General features: G+C 41.9%; 1 protein-coding gene across 1 annotated transcript in view; it reads left to right on the forward strand.

The window, feature by feature from the left end:
- MTLN (mitoregulin) overlaps positions 1-8394 on the forward strand; it is an 83041-nt gene extending 74647 nt beyond the window's left edge. Inside the window, exon 2 of the mRNA XM_069606851.1 lies at positions 8014-8394. The gene's annotated coding sequence lies outside the window, so the exon portion shown is untranslated. The remainder of the gene's footprint in view (positions 1-8013) is intronic.
- The last annotated feature ends 7157 nt before the right edge of the window (positions 8395-15551 follow it).

Below are 15551 nucleotides of genomic sequence, written 5' to 3' on the forward strand. Positions count from 1 at the left end.
CTGTTGTTACTCGGTTGTATTATGTTTTGTGTAATTATTAAATAAAGTTGATTAAAAAAAATGAAAATAAAGATCTGGATGCCCACGTGGATAAACAAATATACATTAAAACACATTAGTTCGTGGGATGTTATGGTTTAAATGTAAAACCTGCCTTCATTCACCAGCGAAGGTTTGCAAAGCAAACGGAGCACACCCGCCAAGCATTTTTTTTGGAGGGCCAAATCCGAACTCTGCCCAAAGGTTTTGCAAATCATTTTTTTTTCCAAGATCATTTTGTGTATGAACTTTTTTTTTAATGAGAATGTATGCTTCTCGTTTAATACATTAACTTGTAATGATAAGGACTTCTAAAATGGTGGTAACGCACCCTTGAATATCCAATATGAGCCTAGATGAGTAGCTGCTTCCTAGTAAGTGCATCTTGTACTGAACCCTTGGAAAACTGTTTGACAGTTCCCCAGGCAGATTGCCTGCTGCTATGCCCAGTGATCACTTTGCTAGCAGCATGGCCATTGGCCAACCCTAGATTATTAAATATGAGCGTTTATTTTAGTGTTCAAGGAATGAAAATGGTTATTTTACCTAAGGGAACATATTCTTCTACTAGCCCCCGACAGAAATGCCAGAACTGGAAGAAGTACAACAATAACATAGTGCTCAGAGTACTGGATGTGTTCTTATAGTGTAATGTTTTAATCCATTGTGAGTACTAAATAAAATTGACAGAGCATCATTTTACAAAAAGTAATATTACTAAGTCTTCTTGCACAGAAGAATTATATAATCAATATACACCAAAACACACTTATTATACATAATTCAAGTTCAATGCATTATTGTTCCAAACAAGGTGATCTCCTGAATCACCCTGGCAACGGACAAACACTACGTACACAAATGCCAACAGAAGGCAGAACATTCATGACAGATATTCAAGGAAAGATTGTTAGTTTCAGGGACGTTAAGGTGACCACTTCATGCAACAAAACGCCTGAAAATTCAGCGAAACCCACCTTAACTTGGTGCCCCCTGTTCCGCAGCCTACGACCACAATGATGGCTTCACTGGTTATATCACTGGTGACATCACTAATAAAATCCTACACAACATCAATGATTATTTAACTAATGGCATCAGACGTACGATCACTCTAGGTATTTGCCCATATTTAGACCACCCTTGTGTTTCTACACGTGTGATTTTAGCATTTTAGAATAGTTCATAAGAATGAGTACATTGTTAAAAACAGCTACACATCCTATCACTACTTGTGAAGCTTTCCTTTGTGGTAATTTGGTAAAAGATATCAGAATTATAAATAGTACACTGCTTATAATGTGCCCTGCTTATAATGTGCCTGTATGTGCCAAATATATTTAAGACCTGTTCACTGTAATATAATCCATATATACTAGTTTATCAAAAAAGGAGTAGAAATAAATAAAAAGACATAATGTTGAACCCTAATTATTTACTTACTACGTTAAGACATAACGTTGAAACCTAATTATTTGTTTGCTACGTTTTAAAATGAACATATGTAAATCCTCAATTGTTTTTTAAAATATTTGTCCACATCATTTTCTAAATGACATTAGAAGTGCTTTAAAATGAGAAACAACTATATATTGGGATACATTTTAAGATTTCCATTCATGGGATCGTAAAACAAAGTGATTATTAATCTAAAATATGTATAGTAAAGAAATTGAGATTTAAAATTCAACATTTGCTTGAATACATGTATATTTCTTTGTCTTTTGTAAGTGATGAGCATGTTAAAAGACAAATACCGTACAAAGTAAAAGTAATCTTTAAATATGATCTATATATATTTTTTGAAATGTATTTTATTTATTGTTTGCTTGTTAGGCACTTATACAGGGAGTACATTCGGTGTCAAACCGGCCACAGGGCAACAGGGAGGGGACGTGAAACAATTACATATAATGCGTATGTCATGGTGAGGTCATCAGTGATGCCATTGTGGTCATAGGCTCCGTAACAGGGGGCGTGAAGTTAAGGTGGATTTAGCAGAATTTCAGGGGTTTTGTTGTGTTAAGTTCTCACCTCAACATCCCTTCAACTAAAGTTTTTTTTTTTTTTTTTTTTTTCCTTGAATTTAATGGGGTTTGTTATAGATTCTTTTTTTCCTGCACATGGCCAGTAGCCCAGGCCTGCTGCTGTGCCCACTGTATATTATAGAACCCTACTAGACCACTAGCCATGGCCTTCGGTCGTGGCCAGTGGGCACAGCCACTCTATATTATAAAACATGTGCAACCCATCAATCAAAGACATTCATCAATCACAAACTGATTTTGACCTGTTTTGACAGTGGTATTGTTATGTACAAAACAATTGCAGGCTTTGAGAACTCAGAATAATTTTAGGCAATATGCAGGGAGATCACATTATTTGCTGAGGATCACACTCTTTGGTTAAGCAGTGTGCTACAAGCCTCTTGTTTTATGATCTGTCTCTTGGTGACTATTGTGATACATTGCACGACCCCAAACTAACCGCATTTAAGCAGCACGGAAAAGGTACAAAAATGACCGGCTGCAAGAATAACATATGCCGGATACTTTTGCCCAATAGCGAAAACCAAAAGCGGGCCCCCATGAATATACCGTCAGTAAATATACAAATGTATTTCAATGGACCTTTCCCCTTCGAAGAAAGTGTGAAAGGACAAAGTAGCAGTGGACTGTTTACAAAAATTAACACCTGAAAAATAACATGAGAGGAAATGTTACGATAAATATGCTGGCAAAGTATAGTCCCCTTTTGAACCCAGCAATCTGTTGTGAAATATTCCCTGGCAAACAAAATCCTAATCCGTTCCAAGTGCTTGTGGTCTTGTAGTTAAGCGTCTGCACTGGGAACATAACCTGAGTAAAATCCTGGTAGCCAAATACTTCACTATGCTTGCCAACCTCCAAAAAACCCAAGGGGTTGCGTCCACCCGCTGAAAAAAGTTACGCTGTCCACCCACATGTGTCCTTTACATGTGCCCTGAAAAGCATCCACAATCTGGGGGGAAAATAACTGCACAAGTGTCCAGCAAAGCAAACTCTTGCCACATTGCGGGCAAATACTTACTTGCTCTCTCACCATTTCCCCTCCTCACCCCCATGTCTGGCTTTCAACAATACTCTGCTTTATAAAGATAACTTAAAAATACACACACCATTGCGTCACTTAAATATATAAATCCTTATAGAACTATGTTAGGAAAAAATGTATACAATTGTGGCATTATTCCCCCATCTTGACTGGGAGACTACAAATACTAGAATGCAGTTCTACTAATGGCAGAATGCAATTTGGCAAAAGAAATGGTCTCCGAGTACAAAACTTTCAAGGACTGATGGAAGCAGGGTTTAAAAAAAAAAAAAGAATGCGGATGCTGTGTGTTTTCCTGGTGTTAAGAGATATTTGTAACTAGGAAAATGCACTGCATCCCACCTGACAGTGGACTGTCGGCCATCCATGAAGTAACCGGGACGACCCAGCTTAGTTGAACACCAAGGAAGGGGCCGGCCACCTCAGCCATGTTGTTCTAAGTGGTTGGACTTGTTTGTTAGGCTAAGCAAAACAAAGAGGACTGTTTCAGGGGTATCGAACTGTGTGTTGCCCAAACTCGTAGTCACACTAAAGAAACAGTTATTTCGACTGGGACGGATTTCAAAGAGTCAGTTGCTCTCACTGCGCTTGCAAATCGTCTCTGGTGCACTGTGTAGTGCTAAAAAACACGTGCTAGGCCATCTTGGTCGGTGCATGTGTTGGCTGCCGTGCAGATGAAGGGTATATCTAGTTTTAATTGGTCTTCTCTGTATTGGCCGGTGCAGGTTTAAAAACAAGAAAGAGCTTTCTTCAATGGGTTTCTCTCTGGAGATTGTTCACCTAAAAGATGAAAGGGACCCCTAGGTATGTGGTCTGGGGGTCCTTTATCGGAACGAGTTGGACCTGTGCAGCTGGTGCTGTGCACTAGGTCTAGTCGTTCTGTAGCCGACCGGTTTCTGTGGAGCACTGCGGGTGTGCCACATTCATCCGGGCTAGGTAGGGGGCAGCTACATGTGTGCCCACTGTGATTCGTCTACAGCAGCGTGGTCTGCAATACTTGTAGATCTCTCCCTGTAGGGATGACAGGAGGGAGGGGAGAGAGATAAAGCACGGATAAATATCCAATTCTACACCTCAACTGTAGCTAGTTACCAGAACACTGCATAGTACAAGTAATAAACAATGAACCAGAGGCTTACCCTCTCCGTGTGGAGTAAATGCTCTCCACGGGGGGGGGGGGGGGGGGTTGAGGCAGCCCGGATCCTGGGGGCCAAACAACAGTAATTACTGTCATGTATCGATGCCAGCGTGCATCTTGAAAGCGACAATGCTCTTAATGCAATTATAACTATTGATAACCAAATTGTGTTAATAACACTGTTAAGGTGCACGCATAACGCGTTGCAGCTTAGTTCTAGAAAGTACATTTACAACATGGAAAAATCCCCTCAGGGGTGCGAGGGTCCGCGTGCTGGACTTAATGAAGCCACCAGCTGTGTCTGGACTTAATGAAGCCACCAGCTGGCAAACGCTGGCCATGCTGTAACTCCAGTCGTATTGAGCCCATGTGTTGTCCCACAGAACTATGAATCCACCCATTGTATGTGGAAAGATGGGGAGAATGCTTGAATTCCTTTGCTCCCCATACCGGACTAGCAGTACCTTTTGTTCCAACTGGTACACTTGCTGACATTTGCTGGTACACCCTGCGCACACAGGGTGTTGGGGGGAACACTGGTGGACTCAGCCCTCAGTGCGCACCCGTTTCTGCACCAAGCGCACTAACCGGCATGTTTTGCTTCGACACATTATTCAAAGTTGTGGACTTCCACCCATACACATATGGGGGGCCCCCCTCACACCATGGCGCCTGGCCCTGTGATGGCCGCCTCCTCCTTTATGGGGGCAGCCATTTTGGGGTCAGGCGCACGTGACCGCGCCACCCAGGGCGCCATGGTTACAATAACAGTAGGATGGCGCGCGCGGCGGCGAAGCAACACAACGCGCGCGGCCCGCAGGACCACCCGAGACTCTTGCTCCAGGTAAGCGGCCCCACCGGGTGCTCCCGTAGCCAGCCACTCCCCCACACGTGGGGTCGAGAGGCAGGCACGCGGACCCTTGCACCCCTGAGGGGATTTTTCCATGTTGTAAATGTACTTTCTAGAACTAAGCTGCAACGCATTATGCGTGCACCTTAACAGTGTTATTAACACAATTTGGTTATCAATAGTTATAATTGCATTAAGAGCATTGTCGCTTTCAAGATGCACGCTGGCATCGATACATGACAGTAATTACTGTTGTTTGGCCCCCAGGTTCCGGGCTGCCTCAACCCCCCCCCCCCCGTAGAGAGCATTTACACCACACGGAGAGGGTAAGCCTCTGGTTCATTGTTTATTACTTGTACTATGCAGTGTTCTGGTAACTAGCTACAGTTGAGGTGTAGAATTGGATATTTATCCGTGCTTTATCTCTCTCCCCTCCCTCCTGTCATCCCTACAGGGAGAGATCTACAAGTATTGCAGACCACGCTGCTGTAGACGAATCACAGTGGGCACACATGTAGCTGCCCCCTACCTAGCCCGGATGAATGTGGCACACCCGCAGTGCTCCACAGAAACCGGTCGGCTACAGAACGACTAGACCTAGTGCACAGCACCAGCTGCACAGGTCCAACTCGTTCCGATAAAGGACCCCCAGACCACATACCTAGGGGTCCCTTTCATCTTTTAGGTGAACAATCTCCAGAGAGAAACCCATTGAAGAAAGCTCTTTCTTGTTTTTAAACCTGCACCTGCCAATACAGAGAAGACCAATTAAAACTAGATATACCCTTCATCTGCACGGCAGCCAACACATGCACCGACCAAGATGGTCTAGCACGTGTTTTTTAGCACTACACAGTGCACCAGAGACGATTTGCAAGCGCAGTGAGAGCAACTGACTCTTTGAAATCCGTCCTACTTGTTTGTTAGGCAACATGGCCTGAGGGGCAATGCCCCTTCCTCACTTTGAAGCTAAACATGGTCGGGCCTGGTTACTGCATGGATGATTTTTCACCCTGACGTCGCTGTGGATGTAAACGAATCTATATTTTTCTATAGCCGTGGGTACAGAACTACAGATACCCTCGGCTATAAGTCAAATTGTAGCTGTGAATATCAGAAAAATTACTGGAAAATACATGCTTTCCTGGCCCCCCACCAAATGTCCCCCTCCTCTGTGCCTGCTCCCCACGCACCCATGATAGCCTCCTCACCTCCCCTCTACCATTCTCGCCCCACAACACACGCTGTTTTGCTTTCAAATGTCGATTATTCTGTCTATAGCCGAGGGTATAGAAACCCTCTTGTGTTAAAGTCCCTAGAGTCGCTCCAACTCCCCTTCCCTCCCCACCTCTAGACTGATTGCATTTTCATGTTTTTTGTCCTGCAAATGGCTTTTTTTCATTTTCCAATAACTACAGCTATTTCTCGCATCAAGCAAAAACAAAGATGCCGACTGTTTCATTTGGAAGGTTTCTGCCATTTACCAGATCTATTTTGGAGAAGTGGGTACCCCCTTCTCTCAATTTTTTTAAAAAATTATAAGTAGTACATGGAATAAACCCAAAACACAAAAAGGCCTCCCGTAAACGCATCATACCCAAGTTGGTAAACACCTGGTCCAAATCTGTCCAGTGGTTTTGACTGTTTGGTCTGGCAAACATTTACCTTTTTTTGTTGATCGGGGAATATTAATGGGAAGTAGGCCACAACTTTGATATTTTTATATTTTTTTCTTAACTTTATTTTTTAATAAATCTTTAACCAACTTTGCAGTCAGGGGGCGCGCATCCCTAATTGACGGCAATATTCCATCCAAATATGTTGCACGCATCACTCGATTGAGTAGACTCGGCACTAAATCAATTTTGTATGTGCCAAATGAGTTGACCAATACATGAGTCCATAAAGAATCAACCCGACCTATTATTTTTTTAACCGGGGAGCCGAGTTGTGTAACTTGAGTGAGATAACTGTGGCAATTTAAGACTTGACACCTATGCTGGCTCCATGGTACTCTAGTTCCCTCCACATGCATACCCACAGCTGTGCCCACTATGTGAAGGATTTCAGGATATCCTGGACAGTTTCAGTAGAGCCAGGGCAGTCTGGCAGCACTCCAACTGCTCTGGCCTCTACTCTGGAGCCTGAGCCTGCTGAAATGCTCACTCTGAGTAACGAATGAGTAAATAGGGTGGGAAATCCCTCCCCATCAGGGTGTCTAATCACTTTAAAATGTGATTCCTCTCGCACCACTATCGGTTACCAGTGGTTACTCATTCACTGTGCGACTGGTGTAGGATGCACAGCAACAGTGCACATGATGTTGTTGTAGTACATGGCTTTCGATCCTTTTTTATGGAGGTAGAGCAGAATCGGCGATTGGGAAGCCATCTGACAGCAAGACCTTCTTAGGCCTGGCCTAGACTAGTCGAATAGTTTGTCACTTTTAACTCACGCTAGTCTTCCTTGTATCACTGGTTCTAGTTTCCACCATTCTCTGAGATTGGTAGAATCTATCCGCATGTCATTCAAATTGATGAATACTTACAAAATTGAATCCTGCTTCTACTACGGCCACCCTGAGATTTCCAAGTAGTTCTTGTATTTGTCCTCGGAAGCTTGTGGATATTTTTCTAAACTCTGGCTTTGAAGTGCAATTAAAAAGCCAGTAATTAAAACTTCAGACCACTGTCCTGTGTTTATTTTTCACAGACAACAGAGAACCATTATTTGATACAGCTCTTAACTTAATGGGAATTGCAAAGTGTTATTCCATATGCAAACTGCAAAATGTTTATGCTGCTTTTATTTGGATTGGAGTAGATTAATTGCCAATGTTACTTGAAGGTCCTGAACGATGGTTACATATATATATATTTTTTTTTTCTTTCAGTTTGAACAGGTTTTCAAAGAAAGACACGGAACACACTGGAAAGAAATACAGTTGCTAAAAGCAAAGTTTACATTTCGTCTGACGAAGTATGGAATACTTTTTACCGATTTACCCATGGAAGACTACAAAGTTGAAGAAGCTTAACTTTCTCTCGTACTAAGAAACATGTATTCTCATTCCAACTTTTTCTTTTTGAGTCCTATGGGCAAATGCCATTTTCTTAACTGGAAAAGACCAGTTGAGTTCCTGTTAAGTATGTCTTGGTATGGTAATAAATCCTCTTTGCAGATGAGGATTTAATGCTAACATTTTGCACACATTGTTGACCTGTTTAAACTGTCCTCTTTGAAATGTTTTAAAGTAATATAACATTTTAACACATTCTTGTGTTGTGCATCCTCTTATTTTTCACTGTAGATTTTCTTTTGTGTGCATTTTATTCCCACTTCTGTGGTATACTTGGCTTCTTTGTACATGGCTGTTACAGTATATCTGTAGTATTGTTTATCGGCATGATGGCTATGAAATGCAAAATTGACCATTTATGTTGCGAGCCACACTAATAGGTTATGGCATCCTTTATAGATGCTCTTTCAAGAGTGTCATACAGAGATTGACTGATAGGGAAAGGATATATATTGCTCATTTGGGCACATTTGTATTAAAAGTAAATTATCCTCTCCCATTTACCAAAACATTTTCAAAAGCTGCCCGAGGTTAGCATTTTTTTCTATTCAATGTTTACTTTTTGTATAGCCCTAAACCTCTTATGTCTCAACTATAATGCTGTTGGAGGTGGTGGTCATTGGTGGTTACACTTCCGGGCAGCTAAACTCTTTTGGAACTTGAGCTTAATTTCCACTTCTGAGACCGCCCCCCCCCCTCTCTGATTGCCCAATTAGCCAGGAAACCAAAGAAGAATCACATCTGTTGCATTAGTTCGTGCTTGCTAGCATACAGTGTTTCACGAGATGGCCATGGCTAACTGCTGTTGCAGCTGTGGCATGGCGCTTTCTTAACTGAATGTATACCAGGAAGGTGTGCAGGCAAGGTGCTTGAGACCACCGTAGAAGATGGCGATGAAACGGGGACCTGAAGGCTGTTGACCTGTCAACATGGAGTGTTGTGGTAAGGGAAGAAGTGTTGCTGTCGTTCTGATCAGTTGGGTGCTTGGTTTGTACAGGATACAGAGGCTGTAACGGGAGCCCACTGAATGGAGGGCATTACTGAACACTGCTGAACAGAGGGTGAGCTTTGGGGCTGCCCAGAGAAAATATGTAAACCCGAAGGTAAAATGTGTAACTTTTTTTTATGTACACTGGCCAAGACAAATCAGCAGATTTTTGGCCACCTTGTTGAGTTGTACATCAAGACTGCCCTTTGCTCTGTCCTCTGCATATAATGACTAGAGGTGGGATGGCATGGATCAGCAGTCTCATTAGCAGGCAAAGCACTATACTGGCTTCCTCGTGGCACTGCATGGGAACTGCGACGTGGCACTTATTGGTACTGGTAAATAAAAAGGACCTAGTCCTCAAAGCTAATTCAAGGATCCTTTAGTCTGTTCTGACTGAGGGATCTGGTACCTTTTTAGAACTACCTGCCACAGGAATAAACATAGTGTTATACGGTAGCGGCCGTGTAGTTATGGTTAAGTTGCCAACTCATAGAGCACTTTTTGGCTGCATATAACTTTGATGCCGTTGGATGAATCCTCACCAACGTTGCAAAAATAGTATATAGCCACATTGGAATGATTTTGTGAAGTTTGATGTGGTTATACGGGTGGGGGGGTTCCCAAAATGTTTGAAATCCCCAGACACAATGGATTTTATTTTTTATTTATTTATTTTTGCTCGTGCCTACAGCCCAAACCGCTTCATGGATTTTCACCAAACCTGCGCCAGGACAGGTGGCTTGGTCCCAAAGGCGTGCTTTTGTAAACTTGGTGTAAATCTGTCCAGTAGTTTCTTAAAATAATTGCACAAAAGTAGGTTAAAAAAAGAAAAAAGAATGTGTCCGTTCCGCAGACTCCTTTCCTGATCGTTCGCGAGCACGTGGCTTGATGTCCGCAGACAACAAAACGCATGCAGATTAGATATTCAAAAACATGAGGTGCCTCATATTTTTTCGGAAAGGTCACCATGTTGAATCTGTGGACATTGCCACTGCCGACGGACAGCAAGGTGAGAAAAGGGTCTAAAAGATGTATTTGGCGTGATTTTGTGGCCAAAAGAGGGATTGGAAACGGTGGAGTGGAGTGGAGTGGGAAAAGGTTAATGGGGGAACTGTTTTATAGGTGAAAAAAAGCAGTGCAGGTGCCGCTGAGTCCACAATCGTTTTTACTGTCCGAGGACCACATTGGGAGTGGGGAGGTTCAGGGGGAGTGTTATTTGCAGGTGCATTGTACGTACTTGTTATATGGTTTAATTCTATTGTAGTGGTTGTGGTCAGTGGCCACAGCCACAGTTATGTGTATAGTAATTATAGGTACTGTTATGTGTATAGTAATTATAGGTACTGTGTGGGAGTATATAGTATTTGTAATATGGTAGACTGATATCATTGAGCTATATATGCTATTTATGATCACAGCAGAATTGAGGCTAGTGCTTAAGGAATCTATTTGTTTGTGAAGAGAAACATGGGATACTAGTCGGTATGGTTACTTAGTTGCATATGGTAATAAAGCTGGCATCTCTGGTTCTTGTTCTGTGAAACAAAAACAGTACAATTTGTTAAACGAGATAGTTTAAAACATTTAATTGCATACAATTGTACATTTAGATGTACCTTTTTGACCCTCATAAGTAGTACATTCTGTGTACTACGTTTGGTACAACATTAGTGTCTGGTGCACTGTTGTATTGAAATGAAATAATCATTGCATCATTGGAAAAAATAAATCCATAGTGGATTAAAAAAATGTGTAAATGTATACTTTTTTAAACAAATATAGTTTTAAAGAATGGACATGTGTGTGGTAGCATGGATTTATTATGTGAGTCTAAGTGTGACATGATGTTTGTTTGAAGTATGTTGTAATTAAGGGTATGTTTAAAGTATTTGGATACCCGTTGGCATATGCTAACTATATTGGACTGTAGAAGAAGTTTTGTAGTAACAATAACTGTGATGACATATTTGAAGTGTATTATAATGAAAGGTATTGTGGATGTAGTTGGATACCCGTTGGCTTATAACTTTCTTGGATTTTGAAATGACTATGGTAGTAATATGGATGTAGTTAGATACCCATTGCCGTATTCTAACTTTTTATATTCTATAGTTTAGCAAGTACATTTGGGTTGGAGAAATATTAAGTAGGCATTTGCTAGATTTACTTGTACCCTATGTTTTGGAGTAACAGAAGTGTCGTTATATTCAAACCAACCAATTCCTTTCGCCTGAAGTGGTTGTGACACCAGTGTGGTATATTATGCCTACTGCTGTGAAGGTTTTCTTGCCAAGAGATACTTGGCCGTGTGTAAAGTGAGTTTACAGTTATTATTTTTGGTACCATCTGCACTGTACCTTAGAAGCATTAGTATGGCGTATTAGCTATGTAAGTTTATTTGTTTGCTGGAACGATTGGCTGAATTGCAAAAAGGACATAATATGCCATGATTTGCATTCTGCAGAAGCTGGTGGAATGGATTCATAATTGGTATGGATACATACACAAATCGTTCATATGGGAATCTGCTCTTCTGAAATATGGTTTCAGAGTGAATATATGTTTCCACGTGTGTGAAATCTGCAAGATTGCATTTATAGGGATGTTTTTGGTTTATAGTACTTGTAGTGAGTACATTAGGAATTCTTGTGGATCTTCCTGTGTTGATGGTGAATTTCTCCATTCCTGTATAGTGTAATTCTTGCCTTATACCTGAGACACTTTAAGTGCCGTCAGGATTATTTGTGGAATAGAATTCAGGACAAACATTTGCAAACACAACTGGTCTGAGCCATTTAAGTAAATGTTGTGAACAATTGGTGGTAATTGGAAAAGAAGATTGATTGCTACATTTGCATTGCAATTTACTCCAGTTGTGTTGCTGAATTTAAATGGACCAGAGGGTTGTGCCTCTGTATGCTTTGATGGGCCTGCAGTTGTTTAAGAAGAGACCTTTGTCTCTTTGTCTTTTGATGGACGTGCAGTTGTTTTTGGACGGGAGAGTTTTGTGATTGTATTATTTGATGGAGTAACAGTTGTTCTTTATTTAGTGGTATTGCTGGGAGACCTGCTATAGGTTCTGTTTGTATTTGTTTTCTTTATACATTTTCTTTTTGAGGTTCAGGGTACATATCTAGATGGGGGGGGGTGTACAGTACACTTAGCCTGTTGTATTCTATGATGCAAGTAATGTCAGTGCTGACTTTGTTTGGATCAAAATTAACTAGGAATAGACCATTGAGTGTACGCAGATGTGAAATTACTAGGTAACTCATTCCTTCTTTAAAGACCACGCTGCCAATCTCGATCTATGTGTGATCTAGGGTCGGACCTTGTGATTTGTGAATAGTAACAGCATATGAAAGAGATGGAGAATTGTTCTCTGCATACATAAGTGTCTTTGAAAAGAAGAAAACGTGCTGTTGTGCGGCCTATTTTTTTTAGCTTCTGCAAGTTTTTCAAAGTGAATGTAGACAAACTGAATGTTATTGTCGTGGATATGTTTGGAAGGAAACGACTGCACCAATTGCTTAATTGACTAAACATTGTTCTAAGTCAAGGTTATGTTTTAGAATTACTCTGCAGTTTAAACAGAGTTAATACTTTTTCTAATCCTGCTGTGTTGGAGAACAAGTTACTTACCCATGGTAACATTCTTTTGCTTGGATGTTCCTCCCACGTATTTCTCATCTTCTTATAATTATCCCTCCTGCTGCTTCAGATTTTCTTTTACAGAGGGCGCTCTGTGCCGTCTCGTCAAGCCGATGTCCCTCGAGGGCCTCCGTTCGACTGTCGCTGCCATCGGTATAAGTGGTGCACGGAGTGCCCGTTGGCTTGAGTTCTGTTTTTCACCCTCCTGAAGAGGAATTACCAGTCGTACCATAGACCGGAGGCTTCAAGAAAGCATAAAGCGTAAGAACACCTAAATTGTACAGCTGGGAGGGGCGATGAGGAATACGTGGGAGGAACATCCGATCGAAAGAATGTTGCAATGGGTAAGTAACTTGTTCTTCGAAATGGATTGTGTCCTCCCACGTATTCCTCATTTTATGATGGACTCCAAAAGCAGTAATAATTTGGTGGTGGGAGTACGAATAAAATTTAGTTCTAATCATGGATGGAATGAAGGACCTCTTTTGCAAATTGTCCTCCCTGACTGGATGATGAATCCAGGCAGTAATGTCTCACAAAAGTGTGAATAGACGGCCAAGTGGTCACTCAACAAATGTCTTTGATTGATGACACCTCTTTGAAGAGCAGCAGAGGTTGCCATGCCTCTTGTGGAATGTGCTCTTAGGCCTTCCGGCAGTTCCTTGCCCGCTAATCTGTAACATTCACCAATAGCCAAGATGATCCATCTGGATATGGTTTGTTTTTTAACAGCTAGACCCAATTTAGGGACAGTTTAGCCAATGAATAATTGGTCATTTTAGTGAAATCTAGCATTCTAGATATGTAAAAACTGAGAGCCCTTTTTGGGTCCAGTCTGTGTAATCTTTCCTCCTCGTTACCAGGATGGGGAGTTGGATAGAAAGTTGGCAAAATTATGTTTTGTGACCAGTGGAAGTACGAGACTACCATAGGTGGTAAAGGTGGTTTCACCTTGAGAACAACCTTGTCTTTATGGAAAACCGTATGTGGAGGTTTACAGAAAAGAGCCTGCAACTCTTACCCTGCGGGCTGACGTTTTAGCAATAAGTAAAACAGTTTTGAATCTTAAGTCTTAATGGGCATGACTGTAAATGCTCAAAAGGAATGCATGTTAGAAATGTTAACACTAGATTGAGATCCCATACAGGGACATTGAATGGAACTGGTGGAAATACATTAGTAAGATCTTTTAGAAATTGAACAATTAGAGGGATCTTAAAATATGAATGAATGCGCTTGAAAATAGATAGTGCAGCCGGTTAACTTTTAATTGTTCCAATCTGGAGCCCCAGATCTTCCAAATGTAACAAAAAGGAAAGCACCATAGGTGTGTCACATAGAAAGGGATCCACATTCCTATCCCTGCACCAGCTGCTAAACTTATTGCTGAAGTGTTTTACTAAAAAGGACAAGATCAGGTGGTGTGAGGGAAGTGCTCCTCCAGGCCGCTGTAGAAAAAGATGACAGCCCCCCCTTTTTACATGTGATGACTATCACATTTCTCCTCCAGAGTTCCTGCAATCTTGGCAAACCATCAGGCAACTGTGATTCCATTTTAAAAGCAACGTTACTCCTGAACTGGGGAAGCTGCAAGGTGTTACTAGGGCGTGGCACACGAACGAGTTTCCTGCAGTAAATACATGGTACTTTAACTCCGTGAAGCAACAAGAGGGAAAACTGGACCAAGAAAACTGCAACCCTAATAAACATACACGGTGAGTCACACAATCGGAGCTACGAGCGACGGTCCGTCTTGCTGGGGGATTTCCTGGAGCAAACGTTCAGCGGTCTCTAGAGCGGGGAACTTCGTTCCCGGTCAGCAAAGCCGCGTGTCCCTGATGCTGACAGCGGAGAGGGAAAGCAACAATTTGGGCAGAGGTGTAAGCTCCAGATTTGGTCCTCTGCATGAGCACCCGCCCAGGGGACTATTACTGATTCTGTGATTTTGTGGACAGTGAATTAAAAAAAGGGCATGCCTTTGTATGCTGGCAGATGGGCGGTTTTCTCTCGTGTGCTACAAATCTACTTTTATCTACAAGTCACGTCATCCATGGAGGGGGGGGGGACCAAGCCACACGTTATTTAATGGCTACGCCACAATCCTCAGCAAGGGTGCTTTGAGAATCAAGATCGATGGGGCGCATAATGGAGGCGACTAGGCAAACCTATTACCGAGCGCAAAGTGGAATTTGAGACTCATATCCCACATTATATATACAACTGACCTCCCGATTGGAGAAAACCATATTACACTGCTGTGATAGAGGAGGAATCGCCTGCCAAAGAACTGGTTGTCATTCATTAGGACATCTGTATATTGCAGAAGGAAATGAGGCCCTGGAATTAGCCTTGGGAAGGAGTCCACAAGGTCACGTGAATACTTTTTGAGATTAAGGTGTAGTCTCCGCATTTGACTTGTGCAGGTCAAGGGTGGTAGTGGATTGCCAATGTTTCTCGACTGGTCAAAAGGAACGGGGGACCCACAGCGAGGAGAGTGGAGATACAACCTGAGGCTAAATGAGGATTTCTTTGGAGTACTGACAGAATGGATCACATACGACTTCATATTCATATGGCATCGTAAAATAACTAGGTCTTCAACCCAAAGCGATCATTTTAAGACCACAAAATAACTCTGGGCAAAGTGTATTGGCAAACCATTTTGTATTCAGTGTTTGCTAGTAGTGTCAAAATAGTGAGCGGAAAAAGA

The sequence above is a fragment of the Ambystoma mexicanum genome, chromosome 4p (genome assembly GCF_040938575.1).
Source record: "Ambystoma mexicanum isolate Mex_15411 chromosome 4p, UKY_AmexF1_1, whole genome shotgun sequence".
In the NCBI taxonomy this organism is placed as follows: Eukaryota; Metazoa; Chordata; class Amphibia; order Caudata; family Ambystomatidae; genus Ambystoma; species Ambystoma mexicanum.